This window comes from Engraulis encrasicolus, chromosome 20, assembly GCF_034702125.1.
Source record: "Engraulis encrasicolus isolate BLACKSEA-1 chromosome 20, IST_EnEncr_1.0, whole genome shotgun sequence".
NCBI lineage: Eukaryota > Metazoa > Chordata > Actinopteri > Clupeiformes > Engraulidae > Engraulis > Engraulis encrasicolus.
In genome coordinates, this window is record NC_085876.1 from 37,948,631 (window position 1) to 37,971,130 (window position 22,500).

Genomic DNA, 22,500 nt, shown 5'->3' on the forward strand with positions numbered 1-22,500 from the left:
AACAGACCACCCAGACCTGGTGCAAGACAACCAGAGTAATTCTACGTAGGAGTCCACTAGGGGACCTATCAACAAACTGTATTTGGCAACCGAGAGAGATGCCTTTGTGTCCAAAACAATGCTTTGAAAAGGGCACACCAGGCCAATATACTGTATTAGAGGTGGGAAAAGAGTCTGTGGAGGATTGATTGGAGCGGGTGGCGATCATTTTGGTTGCTAGCTGTGTGAACTTCAGAGGATATCCCTCACAGCATGACGCAGGAGAAATGTTATTCTTGTCTTAAATGACAAGTGGTCAGGCCGTGGGTGATATCTCAAAGCATTTTCAGCAATACAAATTCTAAGGTTTGTGATGGACAGGACAACCAGTTGTCTCATCGCCCGGAGGTGGGTGGAGGCTTTGGGAAGAATTGGGATCTCAGTACATTCTATATATTGAGTGGAAGGGTGGTGGTGCGTTTCAGATGACTTCGCCCTTGGCCTGGCCAAAGTTGTCAGCGGCCCTATACCTATCACACATTCTACTCAATTTCTTCAAGGTCGAGATTGACTTGACCTTTGGCTCCATTCCCAAACTCTTGACTCCCTGTGACCTTCCATTTTGGACACACAACCACTACCAATACTGATGCGACTGGTGCTGCATTTGCGGATTGCCATTGGCATTCAGCCATCTTGCCCATATAGCCTACTATATACCCCCAATCTACAGGGGGAATGCTCAACGATAGGAGCAGGTGGAAACTGTTGGGAGAAGGGGGAGCTGAAAACACCCGCTTCATACTGATGTGCTCTGATTTATTTTTTCTCTGTGCAGGTAAGAGACCTCAGATTCTCAGGACATCACAGGACTTTGCAGACTGGTCAGACAACACTGCAGATAGCACAGATAGGAGACAGCATGGGAACCGGTCTCTGCCTGATGCTGCGGTCACACCGCCGGTGTTGAAAGAGCTAAAACGCTGCTGACTCCTGCCTGAAAAGCACAGGTCAGGGGCGTTGAACGAGGCAAAAGATTCAACCTGAAGCGTTCGACCGAGAATCTCGACCAACCGAAGCTCGTGTTTAGAAAAATGCAAACATTACATTGGCTGACGCCTGCCGCCGAGCTCATTACATATTTTTAGATGAAGTTCAACTTTTGACGCCCTCTGCTTTTGACGCTTTTAACTCTAGACACGCTTTGCGGCTTTTAACGCTTCTGCCGCCTGCTCTCCCATACAAAGTCAATTACTTCCGCATCTTTCCACACGTTCAATGCCGGCGGTGTGACCGCACGGTGAGGCATTCTTGACAAGATATGTATTGTGGAAAGAAGTACAATCTCTTTTAGCAGGAATAGGTTGCTACTGTATGTAACACAACATCGTTTCCATGGTTCTGTTGTGGTCCTATGTGTAATACATTTAGAGACTACGTACAACAGTATTGTTTTTGTTTCCCAAAATGTTCATATTCTTCACGTTCTACAGAAATGTTTTCTTATTTCAGTAGACATGACCCTGCTAAAACATGTCAAAGGCTCGGATAATAATCCTTAAAAGGAACCAGTAATCCCGTCTGCAGCATATTTAATCCCAATCAAACTAATGTGTTATTTACAGTTAAATCCATGCACAAGCACCTACCAAACTCAGCTAAAAATATACCCTACTTCAAAGACATCTGACATAGACCATTTTGAATAGCCTACTTCAATCCAATTTTGATTTACTATGTGCAATCACTAGCCTGGGCGAAAGCTGACAACACTCTCAACTGTTAGCTGATTGGTTAAACAGTGAGCGAACCGAGCAAGGAGGGTTTCGCCAGACTAGGTGCAGAGCAAAAATCTTTGGTTGGAGTAAGGATGGCGTTGCCAGGCTATGGTATCACCATAGGCATGGTCTTTACTTTACATAGCCACTTAACAATTTCATGATTAGTAGGCCTAATAAGTAAGTGTGGATATAAGATAAAATAATAACAAATATAAATAACATAAACTTTAATAAGACTTTTGGTAATAATTGGTTAAAACCTCTGGCCCACAGAGCGTTTTACAAGAAGACCATTTATAATGCAATATGTTGAACTCACTCAGAGGTCTTAAAATGGCTACCCAACACAGGGGTTAACCAAGATTAACCGAGGCTGTATTCATCAATCAAATAGTCAAAAAGACATGTCGGCATACATTAATTGTTATTTCTGACACATGTTGCCTGCGACATTTGGTCTTTTGGCCAATATTGTAAAGCCAAATGCGGAATTGTGAATTCCTAGCTTGGTAAACCAGACAAAAACTCCCTCTGTTTATGATTTGTTGGTAAGATTGTACCTACTATAGTATAAAGCAGGTTTTACATGGCTAGTGAATCCCCATGCCATTTTTGGAACTAGGCAAACAAGCACAACATCCCAGAACTGCTTATTGCTATTAATTTATGCTGCTTATTGCTTTTAAAACTTTTGTACAACAATGATGCCCAAATATACTGTAGCTTTGCTGGCTTTGGTTATCTACAAGCTAGAAAACATGATCCATGACTATGGCAGTTGTGACCATGGACTTGTCTCAAACTGTAAAGTTACGTTCACATACAATACTCGCTTCTAACTCACTCGCCTATTCGCCACTCGCTCATGGAACGTTCGCTAAACAATCCCATGGCTTAACTGCCAATGCACAAGCGAGCAGTGACAAACTCTGCATTTCAATTGGGTACTCGCTTACTCGCCTCGCTCAAAGTTAAAATATTTTTTTACTCAGAGCCCGCCCACATTGCATCGCTTGTACACTCCTCACCTTCTCACCAACTCGCCTCGCTGGAACACATAGACATTCGGTTGACTTCACTCGCTGGGCGAGTAACTAGTAGCTATGTGTGTGAATGAGGCTTTACACTGTTAGGGTGACCAGACGTCCGGTTTTCCCCGGACATGTCCTACTTTTGAGACCTAAAAAAAAGTCCGGGGGGAATTTCAGAAATGTCCGGGATTTTATTGGACTGCCTGAAATATAGACCTAATTCATATGCACTGTAATTTTCACTCCGTTCCATTTGACTCCACTCCAGGTTTCTCTCTACCGTTCACAAATTAGTCACGCCCTTCTCATCAAATCTAGCCACTTCGCACCATGTGTCCGAAAGAAGTAGCCTAGGGGACTAGCCAGTGCGCCCCATGTTTACAAGCGAAAGCGCATCTGTCCGCCGGTTCGACGGACTGCAATGCCGATAGAAACGCAAATGCACGTTCGCGGTGGAGTTGAAAAAAAAATCCCGCGTGTGAAGCCAGGTATGAAGGTAATCTAACACAGGAGTAGGCCTATGCCTAGTAACACCACCAAATCCATCATTTAGGGAGGTACAAGTTTTGTTACACCTTGTCACAAGACTTAGCCTAAAAATTCTTTCATGATCTGACATTTGCAAGTTATTTGCAAAAGCAATTTCTCGGAGCTAGAAGGACTCATTCCTGAGTTAAGAAATTAAGCTTCTTCTTCATCAGCTTCTTCTTCTGTCTATTGCCTTTGCAGTTATTGATAACGCTGTATGGGTTATCTTATTAATGGTAGGTAAAACTCCAGTTCCTCTCTTAATGGCTGCAGTGCCCATTGCTAATCTCTGAGCACCATGCCACTACAAATAGCCTATTTAAATAGGCCTAATGGATGACAGTGGAGGGGTAAATTGTGAGGTGTCTTATAAACATAGCCTAATGCCTAAGCCTAAAGCCATATGTAGCCTGATAGAACTTCATTATCAATTCAGTTGAAAACCACAAATGTTGTGTTTTTATATTTAGTTTCCAATGTTATATAGCCCAATTCTGTTCATCTTTGTGGGGAATGGCTGAGATGGGCCTACATGATGGTGAATCTATTTTTAAAAACCTAATGCAGAAATTAGAATAGGCCTATGGAATTGAGCTGCATTGTTATGCTGTTAAGCTACTCCAATATAGGTGTTAGGCCTACTATCTAGGATTGTAACAAAGGCACACTCTGCATCATATGATCACACAAATTATGTGATAGGCCTATAGACGTAACTGAAGAGATTTTAATTGTCATTTATGGTAGACAAATGAATGTGCATGCCAAAAAGTTCGAGTGGCTTTTAAACAAATGACCATTTTGGATGCGTTGCTACTTTATAGGCCTACTATCATACCTCATATCCATATATACTTTCATACCTGTAGATACACAGATACACCGATGACACCGATGACCGATGACATACACCGATGACACCCCCCCCCCCAAAAAAAGTGTCCTCCTTTTTACAAATCCAAATCTGGTCACCCTACTTTACACCAGGGAAAGGGGTTTGATTCAGGTCAGTAAGTTAATTCACTTCTCCTCCCCTATCGCTTTCCCGACCATTTCCTGGCTTCTCACTGCTGTCCTATAAAATAATAGAGGCACAAAAGGTGTTTATTTACTTTCATTTCAATTTTGACGCCTCTGCTATCATGGCCACACATATAAAACCTTAACGGTGCGTGTCAGTTGGGCTTGGTGCTAGCATTCAAACAACCAAGAGGTTAAACTGATGATTGTGTTGTGTTGGGTCTTATGATGGGTATCATGGTCACATATATAAAACTTTAATGGTGTGTGTCAGTTGGGCTTGTGTGCTCGCGTTAAGACAGCCGAGAGGTACAGTGTGGCTGATGTGCTTGTGTGTATTGGTGCTATGATGATTGGTACCATGGTCACACACATAAAATGTTAACGGTCTGTGCCTGTTAACTTTCCCTGCAGGCCTGTAAATCTCATTCTCCAGTCAGATGCAGGGACGGGGTTTATAAAGGAAAAGAAAAGAAAAGAAGTGAAGAGAAAAGAAAAGATGTAATACACGTTGCACTGCTTCAGACATGCTCATCCATCCTGGTGCGAGCTGCACATGGGGATTCAGGATGCTGTGCCTGTCCTTGCTGGCTGACAGGGTTGCCAGATGAGGCTGATGATTTCCAGCCCAAAATATGCTCAAAACCCGCAAAGGAGCACAAAATCCCGCCCAACTGTATTCATTTCTATGGCAAAAATTGGGCGGGTTTTTCTGATAAATGCCATTTTTTTCCCGCACACGGCCATCCTAAGCAGCCCAATTGGGCGGGAACCAGCCCAATCTGGCAACACTGCTGGCTGATTCTGTGAGACTGGAGCATGCACACACAACACACACACACAGACCCTCGCACAACACACACACACAGACACGCACACATGCGCGCACACACACACACACATGCGCACAACACACACATATGCGCACAACACACACACACACACACACACACACAACACAGGGAAGGTGACACTGAATGTCACGGTAGGAAGCAGTTAATACAATTACCCCCACCGTCAATCCATCGCCTCCCACCTAGCGCCATCACATCACACCAGATTATAAAATACGGCTCGCAAAATGTCGAGGGATGGGAGGGGGTGTGCGAAAGCTAATAAAAAAAAGCACAACTACAACTTCCTGAGGGAGAGGCTTTACCGGGACCGAGTACATAAAAATAGATTTGCTATGGTCAGTAGCGGCGATGTTGTTGTGTGATGTATTTGTAGCAGTGAGCGGCTGAATGATTCTGTAAACGACTTCTCATTTAAGGGAAATGTGTCCCCTGACGGAACAACAAGTCACCTTGCCTTTAGAGAGCCCGGTCCTGCAGTGTGCAAAGTTAGGAGAAGAGAAAAAAATCGATTGCACTACAACTCATTTATCTTGAGATCTTCGTATTTCTAGAGTACCCTACCTGCGTAGCACTAGCATGAGACCTCCATACGACTATATTCCAAGGTCAACGGCTTTAGAAAATGGGGACGATGGCACAGGACAGTGGTTGCATGAGGAGGACTTTCACTACTCTTGTTCAAGGACGACTGACGTATTTACATCTATCTATCTATCCCGGTGTCTTTTTGGAGTTGATTCAGGAAGAGTGTTGTCACGCATCTACTCTACTGGGGTGAGTTTCTCAAAAGAGAAGTTGTTAGCCTGTTAGCAAGTTCGGTAGTTTCCAATGGAAAAATGCATTGAAAACAACAAAGTAGCTAATGTAGTAAGCAACTTTGGTTTTGAGAAATTCACCCCTGTACAGGGACTCTGTACAGGGAATACACCAAACAGCATCTGTCTCACACATCCTCCATTCATTAAAAGTGTGCTCGAGGTAATGAACAAATTAAATATTTGATAAACTGCCGTCTGATGAATGTATAGACCTGGTGGTAGCGGCTTGTCACGGATCCTTTCAGGGGAGTGAAAAACGACTCTCCTCTCTCTCTCTCGTGGTGCAGAGAGGTGAGCCAGCTGGAGGACTACCACCGGTATTCCTCTTCTCACCCGATACCCAGAGCTCCCAAACCACACACACACACACACACACGCACACACACAAACACACACATGCACACACGTACTCACACAGATATATGCACGCATGCAAGCATACAAACACACGTGCTCGCACATGCACACACTCACACAAAAACAAACACACACATACTGTAGTACACACACACACACACACACACACTCACACACAAACAAACACAAACACACACATACTGTAGTACACACACACACGCACACATACCCACATAGACGCACACATGCATAGGCACCTTTTTGTCTTGTCCTATTGTCTTGCACTATTGTACGGCACTACGTTGTGCAGGGTCCACATGCAGTAAATACAGTGACAACAAAAGATTGCATCTATTCTATTCTATTCTATTCTATTCTGTTCTCTTCTATTCTATTCTATTCTATTCTACTCTACTCTGTTCTATTATATTCTTCTGTGTTCTATTCTGTCATGTCTGTATCTATCTGTGCCTGGCTAGAAGAGTTTCACCAATGTAACTTTAAAGTCCTCGTTAACTTTGCACTGTATTCCCCTGTCATACTGTATGTGTCATTCTAAAGCTCGTCAATTTTCTTCTTTGAGCAGGCGTCACTCTTAGTTATTTAAGCCTCTGAGGGTGCTGGCCCGAGTTTTAAATTCAATGTTTCAAGAAGGAGTCCACACCTTGCATAGTAGTGTTTTTACGCGTTTCGGCGTGTGCCTTCTTCCGTGTGCTTCACATCAAGAATAGTAAAGGGAATTGTCTGTACCAACAAACAAATGTTTAACTACTGTATTCATAATTGAAGAGAAAATGCTTCCAAATGTGCTAATTCATTTGAGCTGCAATTGTAGCTTCTATAAAAAGCACAGTTCATTAATACAAATACGAAACAAAACAATAAACCAGCCCCAATGCAATTAGCAGTTATTGTCACGTAACTTGTTTGGTGTACACACCAAACACAGAGCCCTGATGAAATGTGAGTTTCATTTAGCCCTTTTCTGTCCGTCAGTGCCTGTGGGCCCAGGCTGTTCATGTTGTGGCCCTTGGAGACAAGCAAATTGCCGCTGGTTGACTGCAACAAACAAACAAACAAGGCTATGTAATGGAGTGATGGAGGGAGAGAAGGATACGGAAGGAATGAATGTCAGGGTTGCCAGATGAGGCTGATGATTTCCAGCCCAAAACAGGCTCAAAACCCGCCTGGAAGCACTAAATCCCGCCCAATTCTATTGATTTCAATGGGCAAAATTGGGCGGGTTTTCCTGCAAAATGCCATTTTTACCCGCAGACGGCCATCCAAAGCAGCCCAATTGGGCGAGAAACAGCCCAATCTGGCAACACTGATGGATGGAGACAGGGATGCCAACAGGGGCTGTGGGGGGTCAAAGAGGACAGTTGTCCAGGACCCAGGGAGAGAGGGGGGCTCAGAATTGGCTCCCCATTACATAGTATGCAGGGCCCTGAATTAACTTCCTTCATCACCAGCCAAAATGGGAAGTGTATGTTATTCTTACCAACCAAACACACGCTCACTAATGGGTCCAAGTAGCTAGTAAGTTGGTCTTCTCTACCCGCCGAACTGATTTTTCACCAGCATTTGGCTGGTTGGCTGGTGTTACACTGTAATTTAAAGCCCTGATTGTATGTATTGGGTCGGAGGGCGGCTTTTCAAATGACTGTCTTGGGCCCTGGATGGAGATATAGAGGGGCAGATGGAGGGGTGGAGGGAGGGAGGGGAGGACAGTCAATGAAAAGGATGAAGAGATGTACAAAGAGATGGAGGGACAGAGGGAAGAGTGGTGGGGCGCGGTAGGGGAGGACAGTCCGTGAAAAGGTGTAGCCTGCAGCTCAATACTTGAGGAGCATGAACTGAGCAGAACTCCATCAGCTAGCAGAGAATAAGAGAGAGAGAGAGAGAGAGAGTAAGAGAGTAAGAGAGAGAGAGTAAGAGAGAGAGAGAGAGAGTAAGAGAGAGAGAGAGAGAGAGTAAGAGAGAGAGAGACAGCACAAAGCGACAGGCAGCCAACGCCACATCAGTTTAATAACACTCTCAGCAGTGTATGTGTGTGTGTGTGTGTGTGTGTTTGCGTGTGTGTGTGTCTGTGTGTGTGTGTGTGTGTGTGTGTATGTGTGTGTGTGTGTGTTTATATGTGTGTGTGTGTGTGTGTGTGTGTGTGTGTGTGTGTGTGTGTGTATACCTGAGGAGACCACTTTAGCTCACGACCTTTTGGAAAGCGTACATGTGTGTGTGTGTGTGTGTGTGTGTGTGTGTGTGTCTAGAGTGTCTGAGTGTGTGTGTGTGTGGTGTGTGTGTGTGTGTGTGTGTGTGTGTGTGTGTGTGTGTGTGTGTGTGTATCCGCGTGCGCTGTGGTTTATCAAAGGGAAAGAATGAATGAGGGACTAAAGATTTTCTAGCTTCTAGTGGCACATATGTGGCTGTCTATATCTGTATGCATTTCGATGTTTGTGTGTGTCTAGAGTGTCTGAGTGTATGTGTGCGTGCACACGTGTGTGTGTGTGTGTGTGTGTGTGTGTGTGTGTGTGTGTGTGTGTGTGTGTGTGTGTGTATCTGCGTTTGTGTCTGCGTGTGTACAGATTTCTATGTGAATGGCCAGCGTGTGCGTGCCTGTGTGCATGCGTGTATGTTTACGTGCACGTGTGTGTGCGTGTGTGTGTGTGTGTGTGTGTGTGTGTGTGTGTGTGTGTGTGTGTGTGTGTGTGTGTGTGTGTGTGTGTGTGTGTGTGTGTGTGTGTGTTTGGGTGTGTACAGATTTCTATGTGAATGGCCCGTGTGGATATAGCTGTGTGGGAGGACATGTTTACGAGTGGGTGTCTGCTTATCAAAGCCTATTGAAATGGACCAATAAATTAATGAGAACGGAAGCACTTGCAGGACTCACACACATACACACACACCTCCCCAATCAACATCCTGCCACCATGCACACACACACACGCGCGCACACACACACACACACACACACACACACACACACACACACACACACACACACACACACACACACACACACACACACACACACACACACCGCCATCACCATCACCACCACCACCAAAGCTTAATTCCTTCCGCATATTTACAACCATTTACCTCCTGTCGGCCTGACAGACTAATGCTCAGCATTGAGCTCGGTGTCACCGCACATGACTTTACCTGGGCTCTCATTCAGAAGCGCGACATGGTCATGGATGGGAAATTGCACTCGACACTGGAAATTCAAAGCAGAGCCACGGGCCTCATATTAGGTTGATATACTGACTGCTATATATTCTCTGTGAAAATGCGTTCCCTAACTCCTCTGACGTGTGCAGTAATTTAACAACACTAAAAGAAACTGAGTTGGTTAGCATAACGGACATAAATCCTGCTCTAGGAGGGCTTTCTTTTTGTCCAGTTAGCTGTGTTTAACTGCCTGGGTATTGTGCAATTTTCCCCCCATGCTTTTCTCATGCATAGTCCATTTTTCAAGTGTTTCCTGTAATGGTAAGAGCAAACAGGTAAGATTAATAAAGAAGATTCAAATCCCGCCCATCCAATGCAAAAGAGTGTGCTCAAGTTGGGTCTCCTAAGGGAGCGTTGTCCCCTCCTTCTTCTCTTTTTGAGGTGAATGCAAAAGACATCTACAGCGCTAAGGGGACTCCATTTATTCTCAACCTCAAGATTCCGAAGGTCTCCTAACCAAAGGTCTCCTGAAGGGGCGTTCACCTGACACCACATGGATACCGGAAAAGAACTAGCATGACGTATCTCTGTCTATAAGATCTCTGGTAAGTGAGTACCACCAGCTTGACTGAAGATTGGAGAACAAAAAATGCCATCGAGTGTCTCAAACATGTGTACCGTAAGCTATGAGTCAAACTAAAACAAATCTGAAAAAAGTTAGGGTTAAGGTTAAGGTTAAGGTTAAGGTTAAGGTTAAGGTTAGGGTTAGGGTTAAGGTTAGGGTCGGCTGTCATAACGACGAACCAAATGACGTAAAAACAACCCCGGGGTGAGCGGGCATGAAACTAGTGACCCCGCAGTAAGACGCTGAACCCCAAGTTGTTGTCACCGAGTTGGGCAAATGTCACATTGCCCATTGATGTTTACAGTACGTGGGAATCGGCATTAGACGGTTCTGTGCTTTCAAAATACTTATCAGTATGTAATGCATACAGAGGCGATTCTAGGGTCAGGTGGGGCCCCAAGCGAAAATGCAAAAAAAAAAAGAGCATTTGAACCAAAATCGGTTCTATTGTGGTAAAATGTGGGCTAGCGGCTGCCTGCCTTGCCTGGTGGCAAGATGCACCTCTGGATGCATATGAATGGAATATGGAATAGTCTAAATAATCATTATATAGGTTGTTCTTAGAAATGTATGCCAAGATGGACCAAGACTACAGTCTGCAAGTATTGAGTCTCTGTATAATCTATACAACAATACTTATCACCTATATTTTTTTTTCCATCCAGAAGATGGTGGCATGCAAGGATGGAGTGACGACAGGCCCTCCACTCTCCAGTTTCGTTGTACAAAACAACTTATGGTATAGTAGAGTAGAGTAGACCAGAGTAGAGTAGAGCAGAGGTGTCAGAAGTAAAAGTAAAAGTACTTTTGTGGTGTAATTATAACACTAGCACATGGCATTACATAGGCGTTACACCATTTACTCCATTGTACCTAATGAGATAGATAGACTGTGTTGTTACTGAGAAACGCTGAAAACCTAACAAGGACCCACCACCAACTTGATCCAACCAGTGCAGAGGTAGCTGATCGTAAGACAAGTACACGGGTCTACTGGTTGACTTGGGAGGAAACTGTGTTTCTTTTTTTTACTTGTACTTTTACTTTTGACACCTCAGGAGTAGAGTAGTTTATTTGTCACATACTACAACATTGCAACCAGGTTACAGCCTAGAGGAAAATGGCAGTCTGGTTGACTCTGTAACATGAACAGGACCGTAAAGAGCCTTCAAGAGTCTCTTCATAACCTACATAAACTGTAATGTAGTTAAACGAAGTCTGTTTATGCTCTTGACCTTCTGCACAATGGGCTTGATAGAAGCCAGCAGCACCCACCTTCCAATCAATGAAACAATGAACAGAAGGGAACAGAAGAGGATGAATGGCACTCCGCAGAAGCCGGGGCCTCCCCGTGATATGGTATGAAATTTCACAAAACACAAATCTGCTCGAATGAGCTTTGCCGTTGTGATCAGGGCCGCTGACAGCTTTGGCCGGGCTCAGGACAAATTCATCTGAAAGACCACAATCCCCCCTTCTCCCTCAGCCCGGAAAAAAGTGGCCTGTTTGTCCCCCCTGTCGGCTTCCCTGGTCGCGATAGCAGGGCCGGCGCCACGGGGGGGCAGTGGAGGGCATTGCTCCCCCCAGCCAAGCTGCTGTGCCCCCCCAGGGCTTATTCACCTAAACATGCTGATATGGTCATTAATATGCAACAAATGAATATTTTTTTCTGAATACAGTAACTATAAAGTATAAGATAAAATTCCACCTTTGCTTAACCACCATAGCCCTACTAAACAAATGAATGAATAGGCTACACTATTTAGACATTGTCAGTAGACCTAAATGTGAAATAATAAGTGAACAGTGATCCTTTGAAATAATGGGATTGTTCCATATTTAGAAACAAAAGTACTTTTCCGTAGAGCTGAAACTGAGCCCACAATTTGGTTAAAATGCAGGAAATTGCATCTAAGAAATACAACATTTTCCCCATACCCCCTGCCAAGGTGGCCCCCCATACTCCATCAAATGCCCGTCCAACGACTTGGTTCTGCAGCCGGGTCTGCGCGATAGCCAGACTACAGTACCTAATCATGTGGCTGTGAAGCACTTTCTGTCTGCTCTCCCCTTGTAAAAGACTTGTTTGGTCATTTTTGGTTGTCAGTTACCTGACATGATGGGTTGCAGGTATAAGTGTGTAGTGATTCTAAAATGAATATTGGCAGCATTGGGTTGGCGCACAAGTCATGTAAACTCTTCATTCATTCCAAATGTGTTCTATTGCATGGCATTACATTTCGGTTAGCTGACACTGTTATATGTGACTTATATGACAGATATTGTACTGGGTGTACAGTCCCCTGGAGCAGAATGCTGTTTGGTTTGTTGCTAAAGGGGAGAGAGGGAGCCATGGAGGAAGGGATTAGTAAGGGTGGGGATTTAACCTGAAACCCTGTGATCTACGGCCCAACTTCCTAACCGTTCAACCACAGTTGCCCGAGCATTGCGGAAATCGCTCTAACACAATGCTCACCACTCAAACAGACCATTCCGAATCCTGTTTTTAAACCGAATACTGACAATATTCCGTTTTCAACTGCAGTACAATATTCAATACTCACAATATTTAGTTTGAAACCCTATGTGTGTAGCTGCACTCAATCAGGCTTTGTGTCCCAATTACTCAACTCGAGCTGTTTTCCCTCCACATGCAAGGATTTTTACTAATAGCTGCTTTGGTTTCGACACAGCCATGATGGAAATGCAGCTCTGCAGTGTGTGCAATAGCACAGTTTTTCTTCACGGCGAGTGCTGACTTGGCTGGGTTGAAAATCATTAGGATCATCTCATCATTCTCAGTGTGTGCTCAAAAGCTTGTGTAAATGTGTGTGTTACGTGTGTGTGTGTGTGTGTGTGTGTGTGTGTGTGTGTGTGTGTGTGTGTGTGTGTGTGTGTGTGTATGTGTGTGTGTGTGTGTGTGTGTGTGTGTGTGTGTGTGTGTGTGTGTGTGTGTGAGAGAGAGAGAGAGAGAGAGAGAGAGAGAGGGAGAGAGAGACAGAAAGAGAGAGAGAGAGAGAGAGCGCGCGAGAGAGAGAGAGAGAAAGAGAGAGAGAGAGAGAGAGAGAGAGAGAGAGAGAGAGAGAGAGAGAGAGAGAGAGAGAGAGAAGGAATGCCTTGTCATTATTCATCATAATGCATGACATTATCACAAGTCCTTGTGCGTGCCTGCCTGCCTGCGTGACTGCCTGCCTGCCTGCCTGCCTGCCTGCATGCCTGCCTGCCTGCGTGTCCTTGTTCTGGGTCCGAGCCCATAAGGTCCCGATGAAGCCTATCTATGCCCTTATTACACAGCTCTGTCAGTCCTCCTCCATAATGCAGCAGTGGGAGTATAGGAGGAATGAATGGGAATGGATAGGATAGGTCATGCTTGACTCCCTGGCTTAAGCATCGGCACTATGGCTGTGCCCACAATGGGCTGAATAGGCCTAGCATGGCCAAACGGATTGGCTAATTGGTGCTAATGTGGCCGGATACAGTTGCACCATGGAAACCAGCAGAGAGAGAGAGAGAGAGAGAGAGAGAGAGAGAGAGAGAGGGAGAGAGAGAGAATGAGAATGAGAATGAGTATAAGAATAAGAAATGGAAATTACAGATGAGGGGGTGAGAGAGACACATTAGGAAGGGGAAGTAAGACAGATGTGGAAAGACAAAGGAAGAGAGTTGCAACAGAGATTCTAGAGGTATAGAGATATGCCAATGTAATAGCGAAGAAGGTGGATCTAACAAGAAGCGTCATTTTGTTTCCTTCACGGCATCCACTTTATGTCGGGTGAACGCCCCTTTAGGAGACCTTGGTTAGGAGACCTTCGGAGTCCTGAGATTGAGAATCAATGAAGTCCCCTTAGCGCTGTAGATGGCGGTAGCGCACGTCTTGCGCAAACACCTCAAAAAGAGAAGAAGAAGTAGGGGACAACGCCCCCTTAGGAGACCCAACTTGAGCACACGCTTTTGCATTGAGTGGGCGTGTTTTGCGTTATCTTGGTTTGATTCAGTATTTTTGGTAATAGGTTGCTATGGGCACTTAACATGACCAGGTTCCGATCTGCCTAAAGGGGCGTGTCATAATACTCCTAACATTGAATAGAACAGTTCTTAGGTCTGCCTAAAGGGGGATTCGCGCCTCCCCCTTGCAATAATAGAACCCGGAAACAATGGGCCAATGGAACCTCTCTCTCTCTACCCTCTCTGGTTGCAAGACAGACACAGATATAGAGACAACATAGTGAGCAAGATAAATGTAGGTAGGAAGTGGAGGACACTGACAAACAGACAGGAGGGAAGACAGATGAGAGGGAGGAGGGAAGAGAGACAGAGAGAGAGAGAGAGACAACACCACACGGACACTTTTATCTGGTAACGGCTAACAAATAACATGAAGATAAGCATTGACGATGATGAATGTCGACAGTGAAAGTCATTGAGGGAGATTTTGGGGTGTGTGTGTGTGCGAGCGTGTGTGTGTGTGTGTGTGTGTGTCAGAGAGATGGGGGAGAGAGAGAGAGAGAGAGAGAGAGAGAGAGAGAGAGAGAGAGAGAGAGAGAGAGAGAGAGAGAGAGAGCTGTCTGTCTGGTTCGTGTGACGACATCAGCGGGAAGTGACGAATTGTTTCCAAACTCCTTGAATACAACAAGCAGCTGGCTGACATCACTGAGACCAGCGCTACATAACACTGTCAAACAGTACCAAAACTACAAAGTATGCACAAGTCATGCTTGATTGCTCGTCCCACAACAACCAGAGAAAATGACACATTGCCAACTTTGCCACTTTGATATTCTTCTCTGATGAAGGCCTAGTGCCGAAACGTCAGCACCAAAGAAAAAAGAAAAAAAGTGGTGAACTGTAGAGAAGCAGTGTCGCGCTCAGCAGTGTCAAATGTTCCACCAATATACTTCAGGATTAGCCAGGTATAAAATCCCATGCTGCTTTGCACAATTGTTCCGATCTGACAGACAGCATGGAATCCGTACCCAGAAAACGGACAAGATCAGTGCCTCCAATCAGAGAGCGGGGAGGCTGCAGTTTGTTTGAAGGGATACAAAATGATAGTGGTGTCAACAATGATCGATTCTGCGATGCAATCCAATGCGGGGCATCCAGAATCGATCCGGCAATTTTTTTTAAAGTTTCAATCACTTCCATGGACATTTCAGGAGCAAATGAATGTTAAATTAAATAAAAGCACTTAAAAACATTGCAAGACTGATACAGACTGATACAGAAAACAGCCAATAAATTGTTGCTCAGTATCTGACTGACTAAACATTTGCTTTGCTTTCAGTAGAAATGTTGATGCATTGTAATGCATTGTAGAATTGAATTGGATTGGATTGGATCGCATAGAATCGAATCGAATCGAATCGCTACCTCCCGAATCGTGATCGAATCGGATCGTGAGGGCAGTGCTGATCCACACCACTACAAAATGATATGATTGTTTATGGGTACGTATGCCCAATTATACTCAATTGTCACGCCTAATAAACAGCCATCATCGTACACCACACACAAAGTATTCGATTTTACCTACAACCTGCTTTCTTTACAAACACAACTGACAACAAGATTAAGTGTCGATACCTTTCAGTGCCCTGTTATTCTGGTTGACTACAAGCTCCACTCCCAGCACGGGTCTTCCCTCATCTCAAACGATCTCAAAGCAGCCTTGTTTATATCCCACCATGGTGCAATAAGAAACCTGTGGCTACTGTACTGTATAGTCCACAGTATAATCCAGGAACACAGAAAGCTGCTGCTACTGAAACATTTATATGCGAATGGCACGCTTAACAGGGGGGATTGTCTAGCTGGCCGGCTGGTTGGCTGGGACGGACCAAAGCAGACCAGACCACAGCTGACCAAAGGTGAGGAGGAGGCCGGCCGCTCAGGCAGGCAGGCAGGGGCGGATTATGACTAAGGGCCCCTGGGCCAGCCAACAAGAACCCCCCCCCCCCTGTGAAAATAGTAATCTGAGGACATAAATATAGACCAATAATGAAGTGGGTTTTTTTAGTCCAGAGGCTTGGGCTACAGGACCCGCCTTTGCTCTGGGGCCCCTGTGTCAGGGCCTGGTAGGCCCATGTAGTACTATGTCCTTGCAGGGGCAGGCAGGCAGGCAGGCAGGCTCAGCAGTGCCCATATTATGAGAATCACATGAGGTGCAGTCCAAAAACAAATCAGAATCCAGATTCTCAACGACGCTCTGCCGCTGATCGTATCATTGAGACCAGTATAATAGCCTACTAAACTAGACAAATCTGAGCAGCCAACAGTTTTGCCTGACGAGTATGTTACTATTATTACTTACATTATTAATATGACTATTATTATGATTATTATGATTATTATTATAACTATAAATATTATTATGTTCATATTAGTCTCGTCTGCCAGGTTAACCCCTTAGCGCATAGCCTCTAACTGTATTCTCACCAGAGGCGCATCTTGCCACCAGGGGCCCCCAAGCCTCTAGATAGTGGATAACAGTCCACACTTTACCACAGTGGTGGCGATTTTGGTTCAAATGTTCATTATTTTGCATTTTCCCTTGGGGCCCCACCTGACCTTAGAATCGCCTCTGATTCTCACCAAAATGGTAATGAACAAGTCTTAACAGGTTACATAAGATCCTCTGCATTGTCAATGTTTTTTTGTTGAGTGTTATCAGCAAGGAATGAATAAGCCCGTCGAAGGGCCCATCTGCAGAGAGACTACTGTATGTATACACCTCAATTTGACCTGATTGCAATTCTACATTGAGATTTTGAGTAGGTGTACCACCAAGAAGACAAGATAACTTAGGACCAACTATTTTTAGCCAATGTCATAACTAAAAGGGGTATGCCACTATTTTGGGGCTTAATACAGTTAAAATCGTTGGCCAGGGTTTATAAAGGTGGTAAAGTGTCTTATTTTTCATGTAAGCCGTTGTCTTGCTTTAAGACAAGTTAAAAGAGGGAGCATGTCGCTAAGCTAGTGAAAGTCAATGGATCCGTGTAGCCCCAAAATAGTGGCATACCCCTTTAAATAAAAACCTGTGGGTCAGACAGGTAGTGGTGAAAAAAAACATATATCACAAAATGGATTACTTTATATCACGATAACGCCATATATCCCGATATATACCATACTAATGTATATTTCAGTCTTTATTTTCTCTTTATTGTGACATGTCACAAAACCATGTTTGTAAAATTAATATTTTTAATCTTCTTTTCACAGTTAAGTGAACTTAGAGCATGTATAGCGGCATGTATGTATGTATGCATGTCTAGTGGCAAAACAAAATGTTATTCAATTATATATTAGCTGCAATAATTAATTGAAGTTCACGACAGAAACAATAGAGCAGAAGACACTTTTCTATCACGATAATGATATATATGGTCAAATCGTACAGCCGTAGCAGGCAGGAAGCCGTTGTGCACAACAGCGCACACACAGATTATGGGAGTCACATGAGGAACAGTCTTGTGCCGGTCTGCCGGTTCTTCCTACCGTATTACACCAGTGGCGTGTCGTCGCAGATGCCAAGGGATGCCAGGCATCCGCTAATTTTCCCAAAAACAGCTTTAATATCCGTTAATCATTAAAACATTCTGTATATCGACGAGTCTCCTATTTTAATATTCCCTTCCACTCTCGTCACTCTCTGTGAGTATTTTCCAGCTGGGGAAATAGCGCCCCACCCCCTCCCATTGGGTAACCATCTGGTGAAACAAAGTACTACACGTCTCTCGATGCTAAAACAAAAACTGGTGCCAAGTCGAGTTGGCAGCCATAAATTTCTGGAGTTTTGAAAAAACGAATGCTTGACCAATCATATTGCTCAAAATTGGTCACGAGTAAATCATATTGCCTGTCTATGATTTGCCAAGGAGGGAAACGGATGATACTTCAGGATCGGCAGCCACTTTACCTGGCTGCCAGTAGAACTAGAAACTACATTGAACAGACTAGCGATTACGGGCAAAATATAGTGACAGTTAAAGCGCGCGTACACAGCCGAAGGCTCCCAATGTCAAGGCAGGCAATGCATAAAATGGATTTAACATAACGACAGGATCTTCACATGGACACATATACGTTCAGGATAACTTCTACAACGGTAGGCAAACTTGCTTTATTGTTTCAGAAACGTAGATTATAAGCAGGCCACCTAACGTTTTGTGAAGCTAGCTTTGTTTTTAGCTTTGTTGCTCGCTGCTTGTTAGCTCTTGCTATTATGGCAATAAGTTTCCCCCCTCCACCTCCTGATTTTATTGGAATCGACGGTACTCCTTTCTTTTTACGATTTTCATTTGTCTCAATGTTCCATTCTCAAGTATGACCGCATGATTTCCGTGATGGACAACCTAATTTCAATACCTAACAATCCAGTAGATAAATGTCTGCTAAATCAGCAGATTCCAATTAACACAGGTACAGTATTACACAACAAACATAAAGCAAAAAGGGCCTAAGAGGAAACTGAGCGTGCGACTACTGTAGTGGCTGGCAAAAAAACTTGTGACGTTCACTGCTACAAAAGGTAGCAGTCTATATTGTATCATGTGGATGTCTGAGGATGTTTATGTGTCTATGTGTGAAAATGGTGTCTATATGTAACCTATAGCAAATGAGATGTGTGCTACCAGATCTAACCTGATGGAACTGAACAGTCTGATGTGAAAACAAATATCCCTATGGGACAATAAAGAATCTAATCTTGAATCTTGTCTTGCTCCAGTTGTTCCTCCCCTACCATACCGTATTACACAACTATAGCTCAAGGAAACGCACGGCCGGGGAGGAACTCAAGTGTGAGAATGCTGGCTGGTTGCCCTGCTGGGCTAAAACCTTGTGACGTCCACTCACTTCTCTGTATGTCTGCATGCGTGCACGTGTATAAAAGCATGTGTGTGTGTGTGTGTGTGTGTGCGTGCGTGCGTGTGTGTGTGTGTGTGTGTGTGTGTGTGTGTGTGTGTGTGTGTGTGTGTGTGTGTGTGTGTGCGTGTATAAGTCTTCCCAATAACTGTGTATTTCTTCCACAACAAACTCAAGCAAAAAAAACTAAAACCTTGTGATGTTTACTCGCTGATGGGCCTCGTGTCCGACTGCATGGAGATACACAGACCTTAACTGGCCACGTGTGTATCAGCCAGCAAGTCCACCTCCTTCACAATAACTGTGTATGTACTACACACTCTTCAGCAAAAGGGCCTGAGAGGAATAAGGACGGCTGGACGGTTAGGTGGACTAATGCAGTGTTTCTCAACAGGGGGGCCGGGGCACCCTGGGGTGCCGCGGGCTCCCCTCAGGGGTGCCGCGGAAACGTGGCTGATAAATAAATGATTTTGTGCAAATAAATCACTGGGAGCATTAACAGTGTTGCGGACTTCTATCATTTACTTCAGTTACTTTATTTTGTCCAGCACCTGTACCACTGATGTGCGCGCATTCTCTACTTTCTTGATAAATAAATTATGTAATATAATACATATTTGTCTAAATTGATAAGGGTGAAAGGGTGCCTCGCCTACAAAAGGTTGAGAAACACTGGACTAATGGCACCAAGCGACTAGAGCAGGGCTATTCAAATGGCGGCCCCCATTCAGTTCTGGGCCCCCACGAGGCCAGAATAAAATGAAAGCAATTACGTGTGAAAGTTATCCGCTTATTTCGCACCGTAGCCACGGACACCGTGCTGCTTGCAGTTATGCAGATTCTATGTTTGGCCCCTTTACTGGAAGGAAACTGAAAAAGTGGCCCTAATTGACTTTTAATTTAATACCCCTGGACAAGAGTGTCAGCGGCGATGGAAAGAGGAGCTGGTGACAGAAGAGACAAAAGCAATTGTGGCCAACAAGACACGATTTGAGTAGCCTGGCTCTCACGCAGACCCTTCGTGCTTCGTGCATCTTCGTTAAACTTTGTGCGCTCACACGAGGGTCTGAAAATCGTAGACGAGCCCGAACGGAATCGGATATTTTACAGTCTGTCCAATCAGAATCGCGGGGCGGGATCGCGGGGCGGGGTATATACAAGTCAGTGAATGAAGTAGTACTCAAATAAAAAAAAGGCATGTGAATTCTCCAACCAGGTTCAAGCTGTTTGACAATGTTCGAGTGTTCGAAGTGATTGACAATGTTCCAGATGGTTGGTAACAACCATCGTATGAGAACCAGGTTACGATTGAGCAACTCGAGAAACACTTTGTAGTTGAATTTCTAGCGCATGTAATGCTAATGAGCTATGATGTGTTTCTGCGACAACTGCCGCAGCCATGGGAATGTCTGAATGCTTGCATTTTGCTTTTAACAGTCGCAATCTGTCGCTTTTATTGCTCTTGTCACTCTCGCTACGAAAACAGTGCAGCGACTCTTTATAGCTTTTGTCTCTTTTGGTGTGTGCTCAGGCACAGTAAAAACCTTGTGATGTTCAGTTCACTCACTGATGGGCCTCATGTGCGACTGCATGGAGATGTAATTGGCCATGCGAGCAGGTCAGCTGACAGCTTTGTCTGGGCCCGGGACAAAGACATATGAAAGGGCCCCAAACCCAATACAATACAATGTAATGTGGATCCAATTCTGGGGCCCCTCTCTCCCTGGGCCTGGGACAAGAGACCCCTTTGTCCCCCCCCTGTCGACTTCCCTGCATGCGTGTATCATCCAGCAAATGAAAGCAACTTTCCTCTCAACAGCTCTTTTGTTTGACCTCAAAACAATATGTCTATGAGGGCTACTCACACTGAGTTGTGAGTGATATTATTGTGTGATATTGTGTTGTCGCAAAATAATATTTTATAGCTCATTTGGGGAAAAATACCATTACACACGCACACGCACGCATGTGCGCAGGAACAAACACACACACACACACACACACACACACACACACACACACACACACACACACACACACACACACACACACACACACACACACACACACACACACACACACAGTGAGAGAGAGAGAGACACACACACACACACACACACACACACACACACACACACACACACACACACACACACACACACACACACACACAGTGAGAGAGACAGACACACACACACACACAGACACGCACACACACACAGTGATAGAGATAGACAGACAGACAGACAGACACACACACACACGCACGCACGCACGCACACACACACACACACACACACACACACACACACACACACACACACACACACACACACACACACACACACACACACACACACACACACACAGGGGTGTCTAGAAAAGATCCTCATTTAGGCATGTCTAAATTTCACATCATCCTCCGACCTCATTATAAAGTTGCCCTCTTTTCACAGATCCACGTCCTGAAGACTGAGCAACCCCCCCTCAGGGTGCTCTGGAAATCTCTAACCCTTCACACCTCACACTGCTTGGGCTAAATGACTTGGAGGAGAAGGCTCAAGAGACCGGATGGAAAAGTATGACAAACTCACTATAGCCTCACAGCTAGACTCAAGACCCAAGATACTTTGTTATAAGACTGTATACCATAGCCCCTTGATGCGTGCCATTCCACCAATGGAACGCTGTAATAGTCACTGAACAATCTCTGATACCTATAGTCTACGTCTACGACACCACTATGACAGTACACAGGGCCTTTGGTAATACATTACGACTTGGTCATTACCATTCTGGTAACGGCTAAGTTATAACCAGAGACGGTCTGCAATCCTGCATCATTTAATAATGAAAATTGAAGACTCCAGGCTCTTCTGTGGGATGATTTACCACAGTATCAAGGTTTAAATTCACCTGTAAAGAACCTTTGTTATAACAGGGTCTGTGTCTTATTGAGCGACTAGCACTCTTTTAATAGCATTCTCTTGTGTCTCTATATGTTTTTTGTAACTGTATCAGGTGTATTGTACATAAATGGAAGTTTCTCAGTTCAGTAGCAGGTCCTATAAAGGTAAGGAATATATGGATGTGTTAGTCTGTGATGCCATGTGTTAGTCTGTGTTCCATATACTACAAGCTAAGCATTTATTCCACAGAGCTGAAATTGAAATAGGGCTTTTTAATGGCACAAATGAGCACAAGTGTGCCGATTCTGTAAGAGTGACAACGGCCAAATATATCTGTTCAACAATAAGCTTTAATTCTGTTTCAATTCTCTGCAAGGATTCTGAGGAAGGCCGAGAGGTCGAAACGTCATTGCCAATGAATGAATGAATAAAAAGAAGAAAAAATAACTTAAAGAAGAAAAAATCCAAAGGAGTATGCGAAAAAAATACTTAATCTTTTTGTTCAGCACCAGGGATTGTGCACAAGTAACTCTCTACAATTAATTCTCTGCAAGCC

General features: G+C 44.4%; 1 protein-coding gene across 1 annotated transcript in view; it reads right to left on the reverse strand.

Moving 5' to 3' along the window:
• Positions 1-22,500, reverse strand: part of fam135b (family with sequence similarity 135 member B) — a 158,328-nt gene that overhangs the window by 130,959 nt on the left and 4,869 nt on the right. The gene's annotated exons all lie outside the window — the stretch shown is intronic.